Consider the following 19,370-nt stretch of genomic DNA (forward strand, 5'->3'; position numbering starts at 1 on the left):
TAAAATGCCCCGGCACCGTGACTCACCTTTGCGAATGAGCCAGCAGATCATAATTCTATTCGCGCGTAACTTCGAACCACCCATCCGAAAAAAAATGGGTGCAACACGAGGACTTCCCAAGAGGTCAACCATCTGAGTACTACTTTCGCCCAAGCACACTTAACTGCGGAGTTCTGATGGGATCCGGAGCGTTAATGTTGATATGATCGCACCTGTTTTGTCTCACGTTGCAAACATATACACTCCTTCTCCTCTCTTCCTCCACCCGTCATTTGTTTGCTGGTGCGTTAAAACTTCACATCTTCTTCTCGTTCTAATATCAATTAAAATGCCCCTGCCTCTTGACTCACATTTGCGTATAAACCAGCGGACCACAGTTCCAGTCGTGCGTAACGTCGAACGACCCATCTGAAAAAAAAAATGGGTGCAACACGAGAACTTCCCAGGAGGTAACCCATCCTTATACTACTTTCGTCATAGCACACTTAACTACGGAGTTCTGATGGGATCCGGTGCATTTGTGCTGGTATGATCGCACCTGTTTCATTTGGTGCTGAAAATAAATACACTCCTTCTCCTTCCCTCCCCCTTCCCATCATTTGTTTCCTTGTGTGTTCACACTGCACCTCTCATTCTCGTTCTAATATCGATTAAAATGCCCTTGTTTCTTGACTCACATTTGCGTATAAACTAGCAGACCATAGTTCCAGTCACGCGTAACATCGAACGAACCGTCAGAAAAAAAATTTGTGCGACACGAGGACTTCTCAGGAGGTCACCCATCCGAGTACTACTCTCGCTCAAGCACACTTAACCGCGGAGTTCTGATGGGATCCAGTGCATAAGTGCTGGTATGATCGAACCTATTTAATTTCGCACTGCAAATAGATACACTTCTTCTCCTCTCTTCCCCCTCCTATCATTTGTTTCCTTGTGCGTCCGCACTGCACCTCCTGTTCTCGTTCAAATATCGAGTAAAATGCCACGGCGCCGTGACTCACATTTGTGAATAAATATGCAGACCATAATTTAAGTCACCCGTAACATCGAAAGAATCATCCGCAAAAAAATGGGTGCAACACGAGGACTTCCCAAAAAAATGGGTGAAATATAAGGACTTCGCAAGAGGTCACCCTTCCTAGTTCTACTATCGCCCAAGCACCCTTAACTGCGGAGTTCTGATAGAATCCGTTGCATTAGTGCTGGTATGATCTCTCATATTTCATTCTGCGCTGCAAATACATACACTCTTTCTCCTTCTATCCCCCCTCTCGTCATTTGTTTCCTGGTGCGTTCACACTTCACCTCTCCTTCTCGTTATAATATCAAGTAAAATGCCCCTGCGTCTTGACTCACATTTGCGTATAAACAAGCGGACCATAGTTTCAGTCGCGCGTAACGTCGAACGACCCATCTGGAAAAAAAAATGGGTGCAACACGAGAACTACTCAGGAGGAAATCCATCCTTGTACTACTTTCACCAAAACACACTTAATTGCGGAGTTATGATCGGATCCGGTTCATTTGTGCTGGTATGATCGCACCTGTTTCATTACGCGCTGCAAATACATACACTCCTTCTCATTTCTTCCCCCGTTCGTCATTTGTTTCCTGTTGCATTCACACTTTACCTCTCCTTCTCATTCTAATATCAATTAAAATACCCCTGTGTCTTGACTCACATTTGCGTATAAACCAGCGGACCATAGTTCCAGTTGCGCGTAAGGTCGAACGACCAATCTGAAAAAAAAATGGGTGCAACACGAGAACTTCCAAGGAGGTAACCCATCCTTGTACTACTTTCGGCAAAGCACACTTAACTGCGGAGTTCTCATGGGATCCGGTGCATTTTTGCTAGTATGATCGCACCTGTTTCATTTCGTGCTAAAAATACATACACTCCTTCTCCTTTCCTCCCCCCTCCCATCATTTGTTTCCATGTGCGTTCACACTGCACCTCTCCTTCTCGTTCTAATATCGATTAAAATGCCCCTGCTTCTTGACTCACATTTGCGTATAAACCAGCGGACCATAGTTCCAGTCGCGCATAACGTCAAATGACCCGTCTGAAAAAAAATTGGTGCGACACGAGGACTTCTCAGGAGGTCACCCATTCGAGTTATACTCTCGTACAAGCACACTTAACTGCGGAGTTTTGATGGGATCCGGTGCATTAGTGCTGGTATGATCGCACCTATTTAATTTCGCACTGAAAATACATAAACTCCCTCTCCTTTCTTCCCCATCCCGTCATTTGTTTCTTTGTGCGTGCGCACTGCACCACCCGTTCTCGCTCTAATATCAAGTAAAATGCCACGGCCCCATGACTCACATTTGCAAATAAACCTCCGGACCATAATTCAAGTCGCGCGTAACGTCGAAAGAATCATCTGTAAAAAAATGAGTGCAACACGAGGACTTCTCAAGAAAATAGGTGAAATATAAGGACTTCGCAGGAGCTCACCCATCCAAGTACTACTATCACCCAAGCAGCCATAACTTGCGGAGTTCTGATAGAATCCGTTGCATTAGTGCTGGTATGATCGCTCATGTTTCATTATGTGCTGTAAATACATACACTCTTTCTCCCTCCATCCCCCCTCCCGTCATTTGTTTCCTTGTGCGTGCACTCTGCACTCTCATTCTCGTTCTAATATCAAGTAAAATGACTCGGCACCGTGACTCACCTTTGTGAATGAACCTGTGGTTCATAATTCCATTCGCGCATTACGTCGAACGACCCATCCGAAAAAAAATGGGTGCAACACAAGGACTTCCCAGGAGGTCACCCATCTAAATACTACTCTCGCCCAAGCACACTTAACTGGGGAGCTCTGATGGGATACGGTGCATTAGTGCTGGTATGATCGCACCTGTTTCATGTTGTGCTGCGAATACATACACTCCTTCACCTTTCTTCCCCCTCCCGTAATTTGTTTCCTGGTGCGTTCACACTTTACCTCTCTTTCTCGTTCTAATATCGATTAAAATGCTCCTGCTTCTTAACTCACATTTGCGTATAAACCAGCGGACCATAAATCCAGTCGCGCGTAACGTCGAACGACCCGTCTGAAAAAAAATTGGTGCGACACGAGGACTTCCCTGGAGGTCACCCATTCGAGTACTACTCTCGCCCTAGCACACTTAACTGCGGAGTTCTGATGGGATCCGGTGCATTAGTGCTGGTATGATCCCACCTATTTAATTTTTCACTGAAAAAACATAAACTCCTTCACCTTTTTCCCCCCTTCCGTCATTTGTTTCTTTGTGCGTGCGCACTGCACCTCCCGTTCTCGTTCTAATATCAAGTAAAATGCCACGGCGCCATGACTCACATTTGCGAATAAACCTGCGGACCATAATTCAAGTCGCGCGTAACGTCGAAAGAATCATCTGCAAAAAAATGGGTGCAACACGAGGACTTCTCCTTCTATCCCCCCTCTCGTCATTTGTTTCCTGGTGCGTTCACACTTCACCTCTCCTTCTCGTTATAATATCAAGTAAAATGCCCCTGTGTCTTGACTCACATTTGCGTATAAACAAGCGGACCATAGTTTCAGTCGCGCATAATGTCGAACGACCCATCTGAAAAAAAAAATGGGTGCAACACAAGAACTACTCAGGAGGTAATCCATCCTTGTACTACTTTCGCCAAAGCACACTTAATTGCAGAGTTATGATGGGATCCGGTTCATTTGTGCTGGTATGATCGCACCTGTTTCATTATGCGCTGCAAATACATACACTCCTTCTCCTTTCTTCCCCTGCTCGTCATTGGTTTCCTGGTGCGTTCACACTTTACCTCTCCTTCTCATTCTAATATCAATTAAAATACCCCTGTGTCTTGACTCACATTTGCGTATAAACTAGCGGACCATAGTTCCAGTTGCGCGTAACGTCGAACGACCCATCTGAAAAAAAAATGGGTGCAACACGAGAACTTCCAAGGAGGTAACCCATTCTTGTACTACTTTCGCCAAAGCACACTTAACTGCGGAGTTCTCATGGGATCCGGTGCATTTTTGCTGGTATGATCGCACCTGTTTCATTTCGTGCTGAAAATACATACACTCCTTCTCCTTCCCTCCCCCCTCCCATCATTTGTTTTCTTGTGCGTTCACACTGCACCTCTCCTTCTCGTTCTAATATCGATTAAAATGCCCGTGCTTCTTGACTCACATTTTCCTATAAACCAGCGGACAATAGTTTCAATCGCGCGTAACGTCGAACGATCCGTCTGAAAAAAAATTGGTGCGACACGAGAACTTCCCAGTAGGTCACCCATCTGAGTACTTCTCTCGCCCAAGCACACTTAACTGCGGAGATTTGATGGGATCCGGTGCATTAGTGATGATATGATCACACCTGTCAAATTTTGCGCTGCAAATAGATACAGTCCTTCTCATTTCTTCCCCTTCCCGTCATTTGTTTCCTTGTGCGTGCGCACTGCACCTCCCGTTCTCGTTCAAATATCAAGTAAAATTTCACGGCGCCGTGACTCACATTTGCGAATAAACCTACGGACCATAATTCAAATCGTGCGTAACGTTGAAAGAATCAACTGCAAAAAAATGGGTGCAACACGAGGATTTCCCAAGAAAATGGGTGAAATATAAGGACTTCGCAGGAGGTAACCCATCCTTGTACTACTCTCGCCCAAACACCCTTACCTGCGGAGTTCTGATAGAATCTGTTGCATTAGTACTGGTATGATCGCACCTGTTTCATTTCGTGCTGAAAAGACATACACTCCTTCTCCTTTCCTCCCCCTCCCATCATTTCTTTCCTTGTGCGTTCACACTGCACCTCTCCTTCTCGTTCTAATATCGATTAAAAAGCCCCAGCTTCATGACTCACATTTGCGTATAAACCAGCGGACCCTAGTACCAGTCGCGCGTAACGTCGAACGACCCGTCTGGAAAAAAATTAGTGCGACGCGAGGACTTCCCAGGAGGTCACCCATCCGAGTACTACTCTTGCCCAAGCACACTTAACTATAGAGCTATGATGGGATCCGGTGCATTATTACTGGTATGATCGCACCTATTTAATTTCGCGCAGCAAATACATAAAATCCTTCCCCTTTCTTCCCCCTCCCGTCATTTGTTTCCCTATGCGTGCGCACTGCACCTCTCGTTCTCGTTCTAAGATCAAGTAAAATACCACGGCGCCGTGACTCACATTTGCGAATAAACCTGCGGACCATAATTCAAGTCGCGCATAACGTCGAAAGAATCATCTGCAAAAAAATGGGTGCAACACGATGACTTCCCAAGAAAATGGGTGAAATATAAGGACTTCGCAGGAGGTCACCCATCCTAGTACTACTCTCGCCCAAACACCCTAAACTTGCAGAGTTCTGATAGAATCCGTTGCATTAGTTCTGGTATGATCGCTCATGTTTCATTCTGCGCTGAAAATACATACACTCTTTCTCCTTCCATCCCCCCTCCCGTCACTTGTTTCCTTGTGCTTGCACTCTGCATCTCTCCTTCTCGTTCTAATATCAAGTAAAATGCCCCGGCACCGTGACTCACCTTTGCGAATGAACCAGCGGTTCATAATTCCATTAGCGCGTAACGTCGAACGACCCATCCGAACAAAAATGGGTGCAACACGCGGACTTCCCAGGAGGTCACCCATCCAAGTACTACTCTCGCCCAAGCACACTTAAGTGCGTAGTTCTGTTGGGATCCGGTGCATTAGTGCTGGTATGATGGCACCAGTTTAATTTAGAGCTTCAAATACATACACTCCATCTCCTTTTTCCCCCTCCCGTCATTTGTTTCCTGGAGCGTTCACACTTCACCTCTCCTTCTCGTTCTAATATTGATTTAAATGCCCCAGCTTCTTGACTCACTTTTGCGTATAAAACAGCGGACCCTAGTACCAGTCGCGCGTAACGTCGAACGACCCGTCTGAAAAAAAATTAGTACGACACGAGGACTTCCCAGGAGGTCACCCATCTGAGAACTACTCTCACCCAAGCACGCTTGACTGCAGAGTTCTGATGGGATCCGGTGCATTACTGCTAATATGATCACACCAGTTAAATTTCGCGCTGCAAATACATAGACTCCTTCTCCTTTCTTCCCCCTCCCGTCATTTGTTTCCTTGTGCGTGCGCATTGCACCTCTTGTTCTCGTTCAAATATCAAGTAAAATTCCACGGCGCTGTGACTCACATTTGCGAATAAACCTGCGGACCATAATTGAAGTCGCGTGTAACGACGAAAGAATCATCTGCAAAAAAATAGGTGCAACACGAGGACTTCCCAAGAAAATGGGTAAAAAAAAGGACTTCACAGGAGGTAACCCATTCAAGTACTACTCTCGCCCAAGCACCCTTACCTGCAGAGTTCTGATAGAATCCGTTGCATTAGTGCTGGTATTATCGCACCTGTTTCATTTCGTGCTGAAAATACATACACTCCTTCTCCTTCCCTCCCCCTCTCATCATTTGTTTCCTTGTGCGTTCACACTGCACCTCTCCTTCTCGTTCTAATATCGATTTAAATGCCCCAGCTTCTTGACTCACTTTTGCGTATAAAACAGCGGACCCTAGTACCAATCGCGCGTAACGTCGAACGACCCGTCTGAAAAAAAATTAGTACGATACGAGGACTTCCCAGGAGATCACCCATCTGAGTACTACTCTCGCCCAAGCACACTTAACTACGGAGTTCCGATGGGATCCGGTGCATTAGTGCTGGTATAATCGCACCTATTTAATTTCGCGCGGCAAATACATAAAATCCTTCTCATTTCTTCCCCTCTCCCGTCATTTGTTTCCTTGTGCGTGCGCACCGCACCTCCCGTTCTCGTTCTATTATCAAGTAAAATGCCACGGCGCTGTGACTCACATTTGCGAATAAACCTGCGGATCATAATTCAAGTCGCGCGTAACGTCGAAAGAATCATCTGCAAAAAAATGGGTGCAATACGAGTACTTCCCAAGAAAATGGGTGAAATATAAGGATTTCGAAGGAGGTCACCCATCCTAGTACTACTCTGTCCCAAGCACCCTTAACCGCGGAGTTCTGATAGAATTCGTTGCATTAGTGCTGGTATGATCGCTCATGTTTCATTATGCGCTGCAAATACATACACTCTTTCTCCTTCCATCCCCCCTACCGTCATTTGTTTCCTTGTGCGTGCCCTCTGCATGTCTCCTTCTCGTTCAAATATCAAGTAAAATGTCCCGGCACCGTGACTCACCTTTGCGAATGAACCAGCGGTTCGTAATTCCATTCGCGCGTAACGTCGAACGACCCATCCGAAAAATAAGGGTGCAACACGAGGACTTCCCAGGACGTTACCTATCCGAGTACTACTCTCGCCGCAACACACTTAACTGCAGAGTTCAGATCCGGTGCATTAGTGCTGGTATGATCGCACCTGTTTCATTTCACGCTGCAAATACATACACTCCTTTTCCTTTCTTTCCCCCCCCCCCAACCGTCATTTGTTTCCTGGTGCGTTCACACTTCACCTTTCCTTTTCGTTCTAATGTCAATTAAAATGCCCCTGTGTCTTGACTCACATTTGCGTATAAACAAGCAGACCATAGTTCCAGTCGTGCGTAACGTCGAACGGCCTATCAAAAAAAAAATAGGTACAACACGAGAACTTCCCAAGAGGTAACCCATCCTTGTACTACTTTCACCAAAGCACACTTAACTGCGGAGTTCTGATGGGATCTAGTGCATTTGTGCTGGTATGATCGGCTGTTTAATTTTGTGTTGAAAATACATGCACTCCTTCTCCTTTCTTCCCCCTCTCGTCATCTGTTTCCTTGTGCGTGCGCACTGCACCTCCCGTTCTCGTTCTAATATCAAGTAAAATGTCACGGTGCCGTGACTCACATTTGTGAATAAACCTGTGGACCATAATTCAAGTCGCGCGTAACGTCGAAAGAATCATCTGCAAAAAAATGGGTGCAACACGAGGACTTCCCAAGAAAATGGGTGAAATATAAGGACTTCGCAGGAGGTCACCCAACATAGTACAACTCTCACCCAAGCACCCTTAACTGCGGAGTTCTGATAGAATCAATTGCATTAGTGCTGGTATGATCCCTCATGTTTCATTCTGTGCTGCAAATACATACACTCTTTCTCCTTCCATCCCCCGTCCCGTCATTTGTTTCCTTGTGCGTGCACTCTGCATCTCTCATTCTCGTTCTACTATCAAGTAAAATGCCCCGGCACCGTGACTCACCTTTGCGAATGAACCAGCGGTTCATAATTCCATTCGTGCGTAATGTCGAACGACCCATCCGAAAAAAAAAGGGAGCAAGATGAGGACTTCCCAGGAGGTCACCCATCCAAGTACTACTATCGCCCAAACACACTTAACTGCGGAGTTCAGATCGGGTGCATTAGTGCTGGTATGATCACACCTGTTTCATTTCGCGCTGCAAATACATACACTACTTCTCCTTTCTTCCCCCTCCCATCATTTGTTTCCTGGTGCGTTCACACTACACCTCTCCTTCTCGTTCTAATATCGATTAAAATACCTCTGCTTCATGACTCACATTTGCGTATAAACCAGCGGATCATAGTTCCAGTCGCGTGTAACGGCGAACGACCTGTCTGAAAAAAAATTGGTGCGACATGAGGACTTCCCAGGAGGTCGCCCATCTGAGCACTACTCTCGCCCAAGCACACTTAACTGCGGAGTTCAGATGGGATCCGGTGCATTAGTGCTGGTATGATCGCACCTGTTTAATTTCGTGCTGCAAATACATACACTCCTTCTCTTTTCTTCCCCCTCCCGTCATTTGTTTCCTTGTACGTGCGCACTGCACCTCCTGTTCTCGTTCTAATATCAAGTAAAATGCCACGACGATGTGACTCACATTTGCGAATAAACCTGTGGACCATAATTCAAGTCGAGCGTAGCGTCGAAAGAATCATCTAAAAAAAAAGGGTGCAACACGAGGACTTCCCAAAAAAATAGGTGAAATATAAGGACTTCGCAGGAGGTCACCCATCCTAGTACAACTCTCGTCCAAGCACCCTTAACTGCGGAGTTCTGATAGAATCTGTTGCATTAGTTCTGGTATTATCGCTCATGTTTTGCTTTGTGATGCAAATACATACACTCTTTCTCCTTCCATCCCCCCTCCCGTCATTTGTTTCCTTGTGCGTGCACTCTGCATCTCTCCTTCTCGTTCTAATATCAAGTAAAATGCCCCGGCACCGTGGCTCACCTTTGCGAATGAACCAGCGGTTCATAATTCCATTCGTGCGTAACGTCGAGCAACCCATCCAAAAAAAATAGGTGCAACACGAGGACTTCCAAGGAGATCACCCATCCAAGTACTACTCTTGCCCAAGCAGACTTAACTGTGGAGTTCTGATGGGATCCGGTGCATTAGTGCTGGTATGATCGCACCTGTTTAATTTCGCGCTGCAAATACATACACTCCTTCTCATTTCTTCCCCATCCCGTTATTTGTTTCCTTGCTCGATCTAATATCAAGTAAATTGCCACGGCACTGTGACTCACATTTGCGAATAAACCTGCAGACCATAATTCAAGTCGTGCGTAACGTCGATAGAATCATCTGTAAAAAAATGGGTGCAACATGAGAACTTCCCAAGAAAATGGGGGAAATATAAGGACTTCGTAGGAGGTCACCCATCCTAGTACTACTCTCGCCCAAGCACCCTTAACTTTCGCAGTTCTGATTGAATCTACTACATTAGTGCTGGTATTATCGCTCATGTTTCATTATGCGCTACAAATACATACACTTTTTCTCCTTCCATCCCCCATCCCGTCATTTGTTTCCTTATGCGTGCACTCTGCATCTCTCTTTGTTCTAATATCAAGTAAAATGCCCCGGCACCGTGACTAACCTTTGCGAATGAACCAGTGGTTCATAATTCCATTCGCGCGTAACGTCGAACGACCCATCCAAAAAAAATAGGTGCAACACGAGAACTTCCCAAGAGGTCACCCATCCGAGTACTACTCTCGCCCAAGCACACTTAACTGCGGAGTTCTGAAGGGATCCGGGGCATTAGTGTTGGTATGATCGCACCTGATTAATTTCGCGCTGCAAATACATTCACTCCTTCTCCTTTCTTCCTCCTCCCGTCATTTGTTTCCTGGTGCGTTCACACTTCACCTCTTCTTCTCGTTCTAATATCAATTAAAATGCCCCTTTGTCTTGACTCACATTTGTGTATAAACCAGCGGACCATAGTTCCAGTCACGCGTAATGTTGAACGACCCATCTGAAAAAAAAAATGGGTGCAACACGAGAACTTCCTAGGAGGTAACCCATCTTTGTACTACTTTCACCAAAGCACACATAACTGCGGAGTTCTGATTGGATCCGGTGCATTTGTGCTGGTATGATCGCACCTGTTTCATTTTGTGCTGAAAATACATACATTTATTCTCCTTCCTTCTCCCCTCCCATTATTTGTTTCCTTGTGCGTTCACACTGCACCTCTCCTTCTTGTTCTAATATCGATTAAAATGTTCTGCTCCTTAACTTATATTTGCGTATTAACCAGCGGACCATAGTTCCAGTCGCGAGTAACGTCGAATGACCCGTTTGAAAAAAAATATGTGCAAAACGAGGACTTCCCAGGAGGTCACCCATCCGAGTACTACTCTTGCCCAAGCACACTTAAATGCGAAGTTCTGATAGGATCCGGTGCATTAGTGCTAGTATGATCGCACCTGTTTAATTTTGCGCTGCAAATATATACACTCCTTCTCCTATCTTCCCCCTCCCGTCATTGGTTTCCTTGTGCATGCGCACTGCACCTCTCGTTCTCGCTCAAATATAAAGTAAAATGTCACGGCGCCGTGACTCACATTTGGGAATAATCGTGCGAACCATAATTCAAGTTGTTCGTAACGTCGAAAAAATCATCTGCAAAAAAATGGGTGCAACACGAGGACTTTCCAAGAAAATGGGTGAAATATAAGGACTTCGTAGGAGCTCACCCATCCAAGTACTACTCTCGCCCAAGCACCCTTAACTTGCAGAGTTCTGATAAATTCGTTGCATTAGTGCTGGTATGATCGCACAAGTTTCATTCTGCGATGCAAATACATACACTCTTTCTCCTTCCATCTCCCCTCCCGTCATTAGTTTCCTTGTGCGTGCACTCTACATCTCTCCTTCTCGTTCTAACATCAAGAAAAATACGACGGCACCGTGACTCACCTTTGCGAATGAACCAACGGTTCATAATTCTATTCACGCGTAACGTCGAACGACCCATCCGAAAAAAAATGGGTGCAACACGAGGACTTCCCAGGTGGTCACCCATCCGAGTAATACTGCGGAGTTCTGATAGGATCCGGTGAATTAGTGCTGGTATGATCGCACATGTTTCATTTCGCGCTGCAAATACATGCACACCTTCTCCTTCCCTCCTTTCTCCCATCATTTGTTTTCTTGTGCGTTCACACTGCACCTCTCCTTCTCGTTCTAATATCGATTAAAATGCCCCTGTTTCTTGACTCACATTTACGTATAAACCAGCGGACCATAGTTCCAGTCGCGCGTAACGTCGAACGACCCGTCTGAAAAAAAATTGGTGCGACACGAGGACTTCCCAAGAGATCACCCATCCGAGTACTACTCTCGCCCAAGCACACTTAACTGCGGAGTTCTGATGGGATCCGGTGCATTAGTGCTGGTATGACCGCACCTGTTTAATTTTGCGCTGCAAATACATACACTCCTTCTCCTTTCTTCCCCCTCCCATCATTTGTTTCCTTGTTCGTGCGCACTACACCTCCCGTTCTTGTTCAAATATCAATTAAAATGCCTCGGAGCCGTGACTCAATTTGCGAATAAACCTGCGGACCATAATTCAAGTCGCGCGTAACGTCGAAAGAATCATCTGCAAAAAAAATGGGTGCAACACGAGGTCTTCCCAAGAAAATGGATGAAATATAAGGACTTCGCAGGAGGTCGCCCATCCTAGTACTACTCTCGCCCAAGCACCCTTAACTTGCGGAGTTCTGACAGAATCCGGTGCATTTGTGCTGGTATGATCGCACCTGTTTCATTTGGTGCTGAAAATACATACACTCTTTCTCTTTCCATCGCCCCTCCCGTCATTTATTTCCTTGTGCGTGCACTTTGTATCTCTCCTTCTTGTTCTAATATCAAGTAAAATGCCTCGGCACCGTGACTCACCTTTGCGAATGAACCAGCAGTTCATAATTCCATTCGTGCATAACGTCGAACGACCCATCCGAAAAAAAATGTGTGCAACATGAGAACTTCCCAAGAGGTAACCCATCCTTGTGCTACTTTCGCCAAAGCACACTTAAATGCGGAGTTTTGATGGGATCAGCTGCATTTGTGCTGGTATGAATGAACCTGTTTCATTTCGTGCTGAAAATACATACACTCCTTCTCCTTCCCTCCCCCATCGCATCATTTGTTTCCTTGTGCGTTCACACTGCACCTCTCCTTCTTGTTCTAATATCGATTAAAATGCCCCTGCTTCTGGACTCACATTTGCGTAAAACCCAGCGGATCATAGTTCCAGTCACGCGTAACCTCGAACGACCCATCTGAAAAAAAATTTGTGCGACACAAGGACTTCCCAGGAGGTCACCCATTCAAGTACAACTCTCGCCCAAGCACACTTAACTGCGGAGTTGTGATGGAATCCGGTGCTTTAGTGCTGGTATAATCGCACATGTTTAATTTCGCGCTGCAAATACATACGCTCCTTCTCCTTTCTTCCCCGTCACATTATTTGTTTCCTTGTGCGTGCCCACTGCACCTCCCGTTCTCGTTCTAATATCAAGTAAATTGCCACGGCACCGTGACTCACATTTGCGAATAAACCTGCAGACCATAATTCAAGTCGTGTGTAACGTCAATAGAATCATCTGTAAAAAAAATGAGTGCAACACGAGGACTTCCCAAGAAAATTGGGGAAATATAAGGACTTCGCAAGAGGTCACCCATCCTAGTACTACTCTCGCCCAAGCAACCTTAACTTGCGGAGTTCTGATAGAATCCGCTGCATTAGTGCTGGTATGATCGCTCATGTTTCATTCTGCGCTGCAAATACATACACTCTTTCTCCTTCCATCCCCCCTCCCTTCATTTGTTTCCTTGTGCGTGCACTCTGCATCTCTCCTTCTCGTTCTAATATCAAGTAAAATACCCTGGCACCGTGAATTAACATTGCGAATGAACCAGCGGTTCATAATTCTATTCGCGCGTAACGTCGAACGACCCATCCGAAAAAAAATGGGTGCAACACGAGAACTTCCCAGGAGGTAACCCATCCTTGTACTACTTTTGCCAAAGGACACTTACTTGTGGAGTTATGATGGGATCCGGTGCATTTGTGCTGGTATGATCGCACCTGTTTCATTTCGTGCTGAAAATACAAACACTCCTTCTCCTTCCCTCCCCCCTCTTGTCATCTGTTTCCTTGTGCGTTCACACTGCACCTCTCCTTCTCGTTCTAATATCGATTAAAATGCCCCTGCCTCTTGACTCACATTTGCCTATAAACCAGCCGACCATAGTTCCAGTCGCGCGTAACGTCGAACGACCAATCTGAAAAAAAATTGGTGTGACACGAGGACTTAATAGGAGGTCACCCATCCGAGTACTACTCTCACTTAAGCACACTTAACTGCAGAGTTCTGATGGGATCCGGTGCTTTAGTGCTGGTATGATCGCACCTGTTTCATTTCGCGCTGCAAATACATACACTCCTTCTCCTTTCTTCCCTCTCCCGTCATTTGTTTCCTTGTTCGTGCGCACTGCACCTCCCGTTCTTGTTCAAATATCAAGTAAAATGCCTCGGTGCCGTGACTCAATTTGTGAATAAACCTGCGGACCATAATTCAAGTCGCGGATAACGTCGAAAGAATCATCTGCAAAAAAAATGGGTGCAACACGAGGTCTTCCCAAGAAAATGGATGAAATATAAGGACTTCGCAGGAGGTCGCCCATCCTAGTACTACTCTCGCCCAAACACCCTTAACTTGCGGAGTTCTGATAGAATCCGGTGCATTTGTGCTGGTATGATCGCACCTGTTTCATTTGGTGCTGAAAATACATACACTCTTTCTCCTTCCATCGCCCCTCCCGTCATTTGTTTCCTTGTGCTTGCACTCTGTATCTCTCCTTCTCGTTCTAATATCAAATAAAATGTCCCAGCACCGTGACTCACCTTTGCGAATGAACCAGCGGTTCATAATTCCATTCGTGCATAACGTCGAACGACCCATCCAAAAAAAATGGGTGCAACACGAGAACTTCCCAGGAGGTAACCCATCCTTGTACTACTTTTGCAAAAGCACACTTACCTGCGGAGTTATGATGGGATCCGGTGCATTTGTGCTGGTATGATCGCACCTGTTTCATTTCGTGCTGAAAATACATACACTCCTTTTCCTTCCCTCCCCCCTCTTGTCATATGTTTCCTTGTGCATTCACACTGCACATCTCCTTCTCGTTCAAATATCGATTAAAATGCCCCTGCCTCTTGACTCACATTTGCATATAAACAAGTCAACCATAGTTCTAGTCGTGCGTAACGTCGAACGACCCATCTAAAAAAAAATTGGTGTGACACGAGGACTTAATAGGAGGTCACCCATCCGAGTACTACGCTCGCTCATGCACACTTAACTGCGGAGTTCTGATGGGATCCGGTGCATTAGTGCTAGTGTGATCGCACCTGTTTAATTTCGTGCTACAAATACATAGAATCCTTCTCATTTCTTCCCCCTCCCGTCATTTGTTTCCTTGTGCGTGCACACTGCACCTCCCTTTATCGTTCAAATATCAAGTAAAATGCCACTGCGCCGTGACTCACATTTGCGAATAAACCTGTGGACCATAATTCAAGTCGCTTGTAATGTCGAAAGAATCATCTGCAAAAAAATGGGTGCAACACGAGGACTTCCCAAGAAAATGGGTGAAATATAAGGACTTCGCAGGAGGTCACCCATCCTAGTACTACTCTTGCCAAAGCACCCTTAACTTGCGGAGTTTTGATAGAATTTGTTGCATAAGTGCTGATATGATCGCTCATGTTTCATTCTGCGCTGCAAATACATACACTCTTTCTCCTTCCATCCCCCTTCCCGTCATTTGATTCCTTGTGCGTGCACTCTGCATCACTCCTTCTCGTTCTAATATCAAGTAAAATGCCCCGGCACCGTGACTAATCTTTGCTAATGAACCAGCGGTGCATAATTCCATTCGCGCGTAACGTCGAACGACCCATCCAAAAAAAAATACGTGCAACACGAGGACTTCCCAGGAGGTCACGCATCCGAGTACTACTCTCTCCCATGGTCACATAACTGCAAAAGTTCTGATGGGATCCGGTGCATTAGTGCTGGTATGATCGCACCTGATTAATTTCGCGCTGCAAATACATTCACTCCTTCTCCTTTCTTTCCCCTCCCGTCATTTGTTTCCTTGTGCGTGCACACTGCACCTCCCGTTCTCGTTCAAATATCAAGTAAAATGCCACGGCGCCGTGACTCACATTTGCAAATAAACCTGCGGACCATAATTCAAGTCGAGCGTAATGTTAAAAGAATCATCTGCAAAAAAAAGGGTGCAACACGAGGATTTCCCAAGAAAATGGGTGAAATATAAGGACTTCGCAGGAGTTCACCCATCCTAGTACTACTCTCGCCCATGCACCCTTAACTTGCGAAGTTCTGATAGAATCCGTTGCATTAGGGCTGGTATGATCGCTCATGTTTCATTCTGCGCTGCAAATACATACACTCTTTCTCCTTCCATCCCCCCTCCCGTATTTTGTTTCCTTATACGTGCACTCTGCATCTCTCCTTCTCGTTCTAATATCAAGTAAAATTCCCCGGCACCGTGACTCACCTTTGCGAATGAACCAGCGGTTCATAATTCCATTTCGCGCGCAACGTCGAATAACCCATCCGAAAAAAAAATTGGTGCAACACGAGAACTTTCCAGGAGGTCACCCATCCGAGTACTACTCTCGCCCAAACACACTTAACTGCAGAGTTCTGATGGGATCCGGTGCTTTAGTGCTGGTATGATCGCACCTGTTTAATTTTGCACTGCAAATACATACCCTCCTTCTCCTTTCTTCCCCCTCCCGTCATTTGTTTCCTTGTGCGTGCACACTGCACCTCCCGTTCTCGTTCAAATATCAAGTAAAATGCCACGGCGCGGTGACTCACATTTGCGAATAAACCTGCGGACCATAATTCAAGTCACGTGCAACGTCAAAAGAATCATCCTCAAAAAAATGAGAGCAACACGAGAACTTCCCAAGAAAATGGGTGAAATATAAGGACTTCGCAGAAGGTCACCCATCCTAGTACTACTCTTGCCCAAGCACCCTTAACTTGTGGAGTTTTGATAGAATCTGTTGCATTAGTGCTGGTATGATCGCTCATGTTTCATTCTGCGCTGCAAATACATTCGCTCTTTCTCCTTCCATCCCCCCTCCCGTCATTTGTTTCCTTTTGCGGACATCTCTCCTTCTCGTTCTAATATCAAGTAAATTGCCCCGGCATCGTGACTCACCTTCATGAATGAACCAACGGATCATAATTCCATTCGCGCGTAACGTCGAACGACCCATCTGAAAAAAAATGGGTGCAACACGAGGACTTCCAAGGAGGTCACCCATCCGAGTACTACTCTCGCCCAAGCACACTTAATGCGGAGTTCTGATGGTATCCGGTGCATTAGTGCTGGTATGATCGCACCTGTTTCATTTTGCTCTGCAAATACATACACTCCATATCCTTACTTCTCCCTCCTGTCATTTGTTTCCTGGTGCGTTCACACTTCACATCTCTTTCTCGTTCTAATATCAATTAAAATGCCCCTGCGTCTTGACTAACATTTGCATATAAACCAGCGGAACATAGTTCCAGTCGCGTGTAATGTCGAACGAACCATCTGAAAAAAAAAATGGGTGCAACACGAGAACTTCCCAGGGGTAACCCATCCTAGTACTACTTTCGCAAAAGCACACTTAACTGTGGAGTTCTAATGGGATCCGATACATTTGTGCAGGTATGATCGTGCCTGTTTCATTTCGTGCTGAAAATACATACACTCCTTCTCCTTTCCTCCCCCCTCCCATCATTTGTTTCCTCGTGCGTTCACATTGCACCTCTCATTCTCGTTCTAATATTGATTAAAATGCCCCTGCTTCTTGACTCACATTTGCGTATAAACCAGCGGACCATAGTTACAGTCGCGTGTAACGTCGAACGACCCATCTGAAAAAAAATTAGTGCGACACGAGGATTTCCCAAGAGGTCACCTATCCGAGTACTACTCTCGCCCAAGCACACTTAACTGCGGAGTTTTGATGGGATCCGGTGCATTAGTGCTGGTATGATCGCACCTGTTAAATTTTGCACTGTAAATACATACACTCCTTCTCTTTTCTTCCCTTTCCCGTCATTTATTTCCTTTTGCGTGCGCACTGCACCTCCCATTCTTGTTCAAATATCAAGTATAATGCGACGGCGACGTGAGTTACATTTGCGAATAAACTTGCGGACCATAATTCAAGTCGCGCGTAACGTCGAAAGAATCATCTGTAAAAAAATGGGTGCAACACGAGGACTTCCCAAGAAAATAAGTTAAATATAAGGACTTCGCAGGAGGTCACCCATCCTAGTACTACTCTCGCCCAAGCACCCTTAACTTGCAGAGTTCTGATAGAATCCGTTGCATTAGTACTGGTATGATCGCTTATGTTTCATTTTGCGCTCTAAATACATACACTCTTTCTCCTTTCATCCCCCCCCATTATTTGTTTCCTTGTGCGTGCACTCTGCATCTCTCATTCTCGTTCTAATATCAAGTAAAATGCTCCGGCGCCGTGACTCACTTTTGCGAATGAACCAGCGGTTCATAACTCCATTTGCGAATCAATTAAAATGCCATTGCGTCTTGACTCACATTTGCGTATAAACCAGCGGACCATAGGTCCAGTCGCGCATAATGTCGAACGACCCATCTTAAAAAGAAAATGGGTGCAACATGAGAACTTCCCAGGAGGTAACCCATCCTTGTACTACTTTCGCCAAAGCACACTTAACTGCAGAGTTCTGATGGGATCCGGTGCATTTGTGCTGGTATGATCGCACCTGTTTTATTTCGTGTTGAAAATACATACACTCCTTCTCCTTCCCTCCCCCCTCCCATCATTTGTTTCATTATGCGTTCACACTGCACCTCTCCTTCTCGTTCTAATATCGATTAAAATGCCCCTGCTTCTTGACTCACATTTGCGTATAAACCACCGGACCATAGTTCCAGTCGCGTGTAATGTCGAGCGACCCGTCTGAAAAAAAATTAGTGCGACACTAAGAATTTCCAGGAGGTCACCCATCCGAGTGATACTCTCGCCCAAGCACACTTAACTACGGAGTTTGATGCGATCCGGTGCATTAGTGCTGGCATGATCACAACTACTTAATTTCTCGGTGAAAATACATACACTCCTCCTTTCTTCCCCCTCCCGTCATTTGTTTGCTTGTGCGTGAGCACTGCACCTCCTGTTCTCCTTCAAATGTCGAGTAAAATGCCATGGTGCCGTGACTCACATTTGCGAATAAACCTGCAGATCATAATTCAAGTCGCGTGTAACGTCGAAAGAATCATCTGTAAAAAAATGGGTTCAACACGAGGACTTCCCAAGAAAATGGGTGAAATATAAGGACTTCACAAGAGGTCACCCATACTAGTACTACTCTAGCCCAAGCACCCTTAACTTGCGGAGTTCTGATAGAATCCGTTGCATTAGTGCTGGTATGATCGCTCATGTTTCATTCTGCGCTGTAGATACATACACTCTTTCTCGTTCCACCCCCCCTACCGTCATTTGTTTCCTTGTGCGTGCACTCTGCATCTCTTCTTCTCGTTCTAATATCAAGTAAAATGCCCCGGCACCGTGACTCACGTTTGCGAATGAACCAGCGGATCATAATTCCATTCGCGCGTAACGTCGAACGACCCATCCGAAAAAAAATGGGTGCAACACGAGAACTTCCCAGGAGGTCACCTATCCGAGAACCACTCTCGCCCAAGCACACTTAACTGCGGAGTTCAGATCCGGTGTATTAGTGCTGGTATGATCGCACCTGTTTAATTTCGCGCTGCAAATACATACACTCCTTCTCCTTTTTTCCCCCACCCGTCATTTGTTTCCTGGTGGGTTCACACTTCACCTCTCCTTCTCGTTCTAATATCAATTAAAATGCCACTGCGACCTGACTCACATTTGCGTATAAACCAGCGGACCATAGTTCCAGTCGCGCCTAACGTCGAACGATCCATCTGAAAAAAAAAATGGGTGCAACACGAGAACTTCCCAAGAG

General features: G+C 45.7%; 2 non-coding genes and 27 pseudogenes across 2 annotated transcripts; all 29 read right to left on the reverse strand.

Annotated features, from left to right (window-relative positions):
- Positions 1–95: 95 nt before the first annotated feature.
- LOC148252132 (5S ribosomal RNA) lies at positions 96–214 on the reverse strand (annotated as a pseudogene).
- Positions 215–421: 207 nt separating this feature from the next.
- LOC148252133 (5S ribosomal RNA) lies at positions 422–540 on the reverse strand (annotated as a pseudogene).
- A 206-nt stretch (positions 541–746) lies between these two features.
- LOC148252134 (5S ribosomal RNA) lies at positions 747–865 on the reverse strand (annotated as a pseudogene).
- An 887-nt stretch (positions 866–1,752) lies between these two features.
- On the reverse strand, positions 1,753–1,871 carry LOC148252135 (5S ribosomal RNA; annotated as a pseudogene).
- Positions 1,872–2,077: 206 nt separating this feature from the next.
- On the reverse strand, positions 2,078–2,196 carry LOC148252136 (5S ribosomal RNA; annotated as a pseudogene).
- A 560-nt stretch (positions 2,197–2,756) lies between these two features.
- On the reverse strand, positions 2,757–2,875 carry LOC148252137 (5S ribosomal RNA; annotated as a pseudogene).
- Positions 2,876–3,080: 205 nt separating this feature from the next.
- On the reverse strand, positions 3,081–3,199 carry LOC148252138 (5S ribosomal RNA; annotated as a pseudogene).
- A 724-nt stretch (positions 3,200–3,923) lies between these two features.
- Positions 3,924–4,042, reverse strand: LOC148252139 (5S ribosomal RNA; annotated as a pseudogene).
- Positions 4,043–4,248: 206 nt separating this feature from the next.
- LOC148252140 (5S ribosomal RNA) lies at positions 4,249–4,367 on the reverse strand (annotated as a pseudogene).
- Positions 4,368–4,926: 559 nt separating this feature from the next.
- LOC148252141 (5S ribosomal RNA) lies at positions 4,927–5,045 on the reverse strand (annotated as a pseudogene).
- Positions 5,046–5,606: 561 nt separating this feature from the next.
- On the reverse strand, positions 5,607–5,725 carry LOC148252142 (5S ribosomal RNA; annotated as a pseudogene).
- Positions 5,726–5,929: 204 nt separating this feature from the next.
- LOC148252143 (5S ribosomal RNA) lies at positions 5,930–6,048 on the reverse strand (annotated as a pseudogene).
- A 558-nt stretch (positions 6,049–6,606) lies between these two features.
- Positions 6,607–6,725, reverse strand: LOC148252144 (5S ribosomal RNA; annotated as a pseudogene).
- Positions 6,726–8,607: 1,882 nt separating this feature from the next.
- LOC148252145 (5S ribosomal RNA) lies at positions 8,608–8,726 on the reverse strand (annotated as a pseudogene).
- Positions 8,727–9,284: 558 nt separating this feature from the next.
- LOC148252146 (5S ribosomal RNA) lies at positions 9,285–9,403 on the reverse strand (annotated as a pseudogene).
- Positions 9,404–9,936: 533 nt separating this feature from the next.
- LOC148252147 (5S ribosomal RNA) lies at positions 9,937–10,055 on the reverse strand. Its single transcript, XR_015815368.1, has one exon. It is a non-coding gene; the product is annotated as a 5S ribosomal RNA (ribosomal RNA).
- A 207-nt stretch (positions 10,056–10,262) lies between these two features.
- Positions 10,263–10,381, reverse strand: LOC148252148 (5S ribosomal RNA; annotated as a pseudogene).
- Positions 10,382–10,586: 205 nt separating this feature from the next.
- On the reverse strand, positions 10,587–10,705 carry LOC148252149 (5S ribosomal RNA; annotated as a pseudogene).
- An 864-nt stretch (positions 10,706–11,569) lies between these two features.
- Positions 11,570–11,688, reverse strand: LOC148252150 (5S ribosomal RNA). Its single transcript, XR_015814760.1, has one exon. It is a non-coding gene; the product is annotated as a 5S ribosomal RNA (ribosomal RNA).
- Positions 11,689–11,923: 235 nt separating this feature from the next.
- On the reverse strand, positions 11,924–12,043 carry LOC148252151 (5S ribosomal RNA; annotated as a pseudogene).
- A 531-nt stretch (positions 12,044–12,574) lies between these two features.
- Positions 12,575–12,693, reverse strand: LOC148252152 (5S ribosomal RNA; annotated as a pseudogene).
- Positions 12,694–13,580: 887 nt separating this feature from the next.
- LOC148252153 (5S ribosomal RNA) lies at positions 13,581–13,699 on the reverse strand (annotated as a pseudogene).
- A 560-nt stretch (positions 13,700–14,259) lies between these two features.
- On the reverse strand, positions 14,260–14,378 carry LOC148252154 (5S ribosomal RNA; annotated as a pseudogene).
- A 206-nt stretch (positions 14,379–14,584) lies between these two features.
- On the reverse strand, positions 14,585–14,703 carry LOC148252155 (5S ribosomal RNA; annotated as a pseudogene).
- Positions 14,704–15,947: 1,244 nt separating this feature from the next.
- Positions 15,948–16,066, reverse strand: LOC148252156 (5S ribosomal RNA; annotated as a pseudogene).
- Positions 16,067–16,620: 554 nt separating this feature from the next.
- On the reverse strand, positions 16,621–16,738 carry LOC148252157 (5S ribosomal RNA; annotated as a pseudogene).
- Positions 16,739–17,269: 531 nt separating this feature from the next.
- On the reverse strand, positions 17,270–17,388 carry LOC148252158 (5S ribosomal RNA; annotated as a pseudogene).
- Positions 17,389–18,020: 632 nt separating this feature from the next.
- LOC148252159 (5S ribosomal RNA) lies at positions 18,021–18,139 on the reverse strand (annotated as a pseudogene).
- An 882-nt stretch (positions 18,140–19,021) lies between these two features.
- On the reverse strand, positions 19,022–19,135 carry LOC148252160 (5S ribosomal RNA; annotated as a pseudogene).
- Between the last annotated feature and the right edge of the window lie 235 nt (positions 19,136–19,370).

This window comes from Carica papaya, chromosome 8, assembly GCF_054855325.1.
Source record: "Carica papaya isolate Zhongbai chromosome 8, ASM5485532v1, whole genome shotgun sequence".
NCBI lineage: Eukaryota > Viridiplantae > Streptophyta > Magnoliopsida > Brassicales > Caricaceae > Carica > Carica papaya.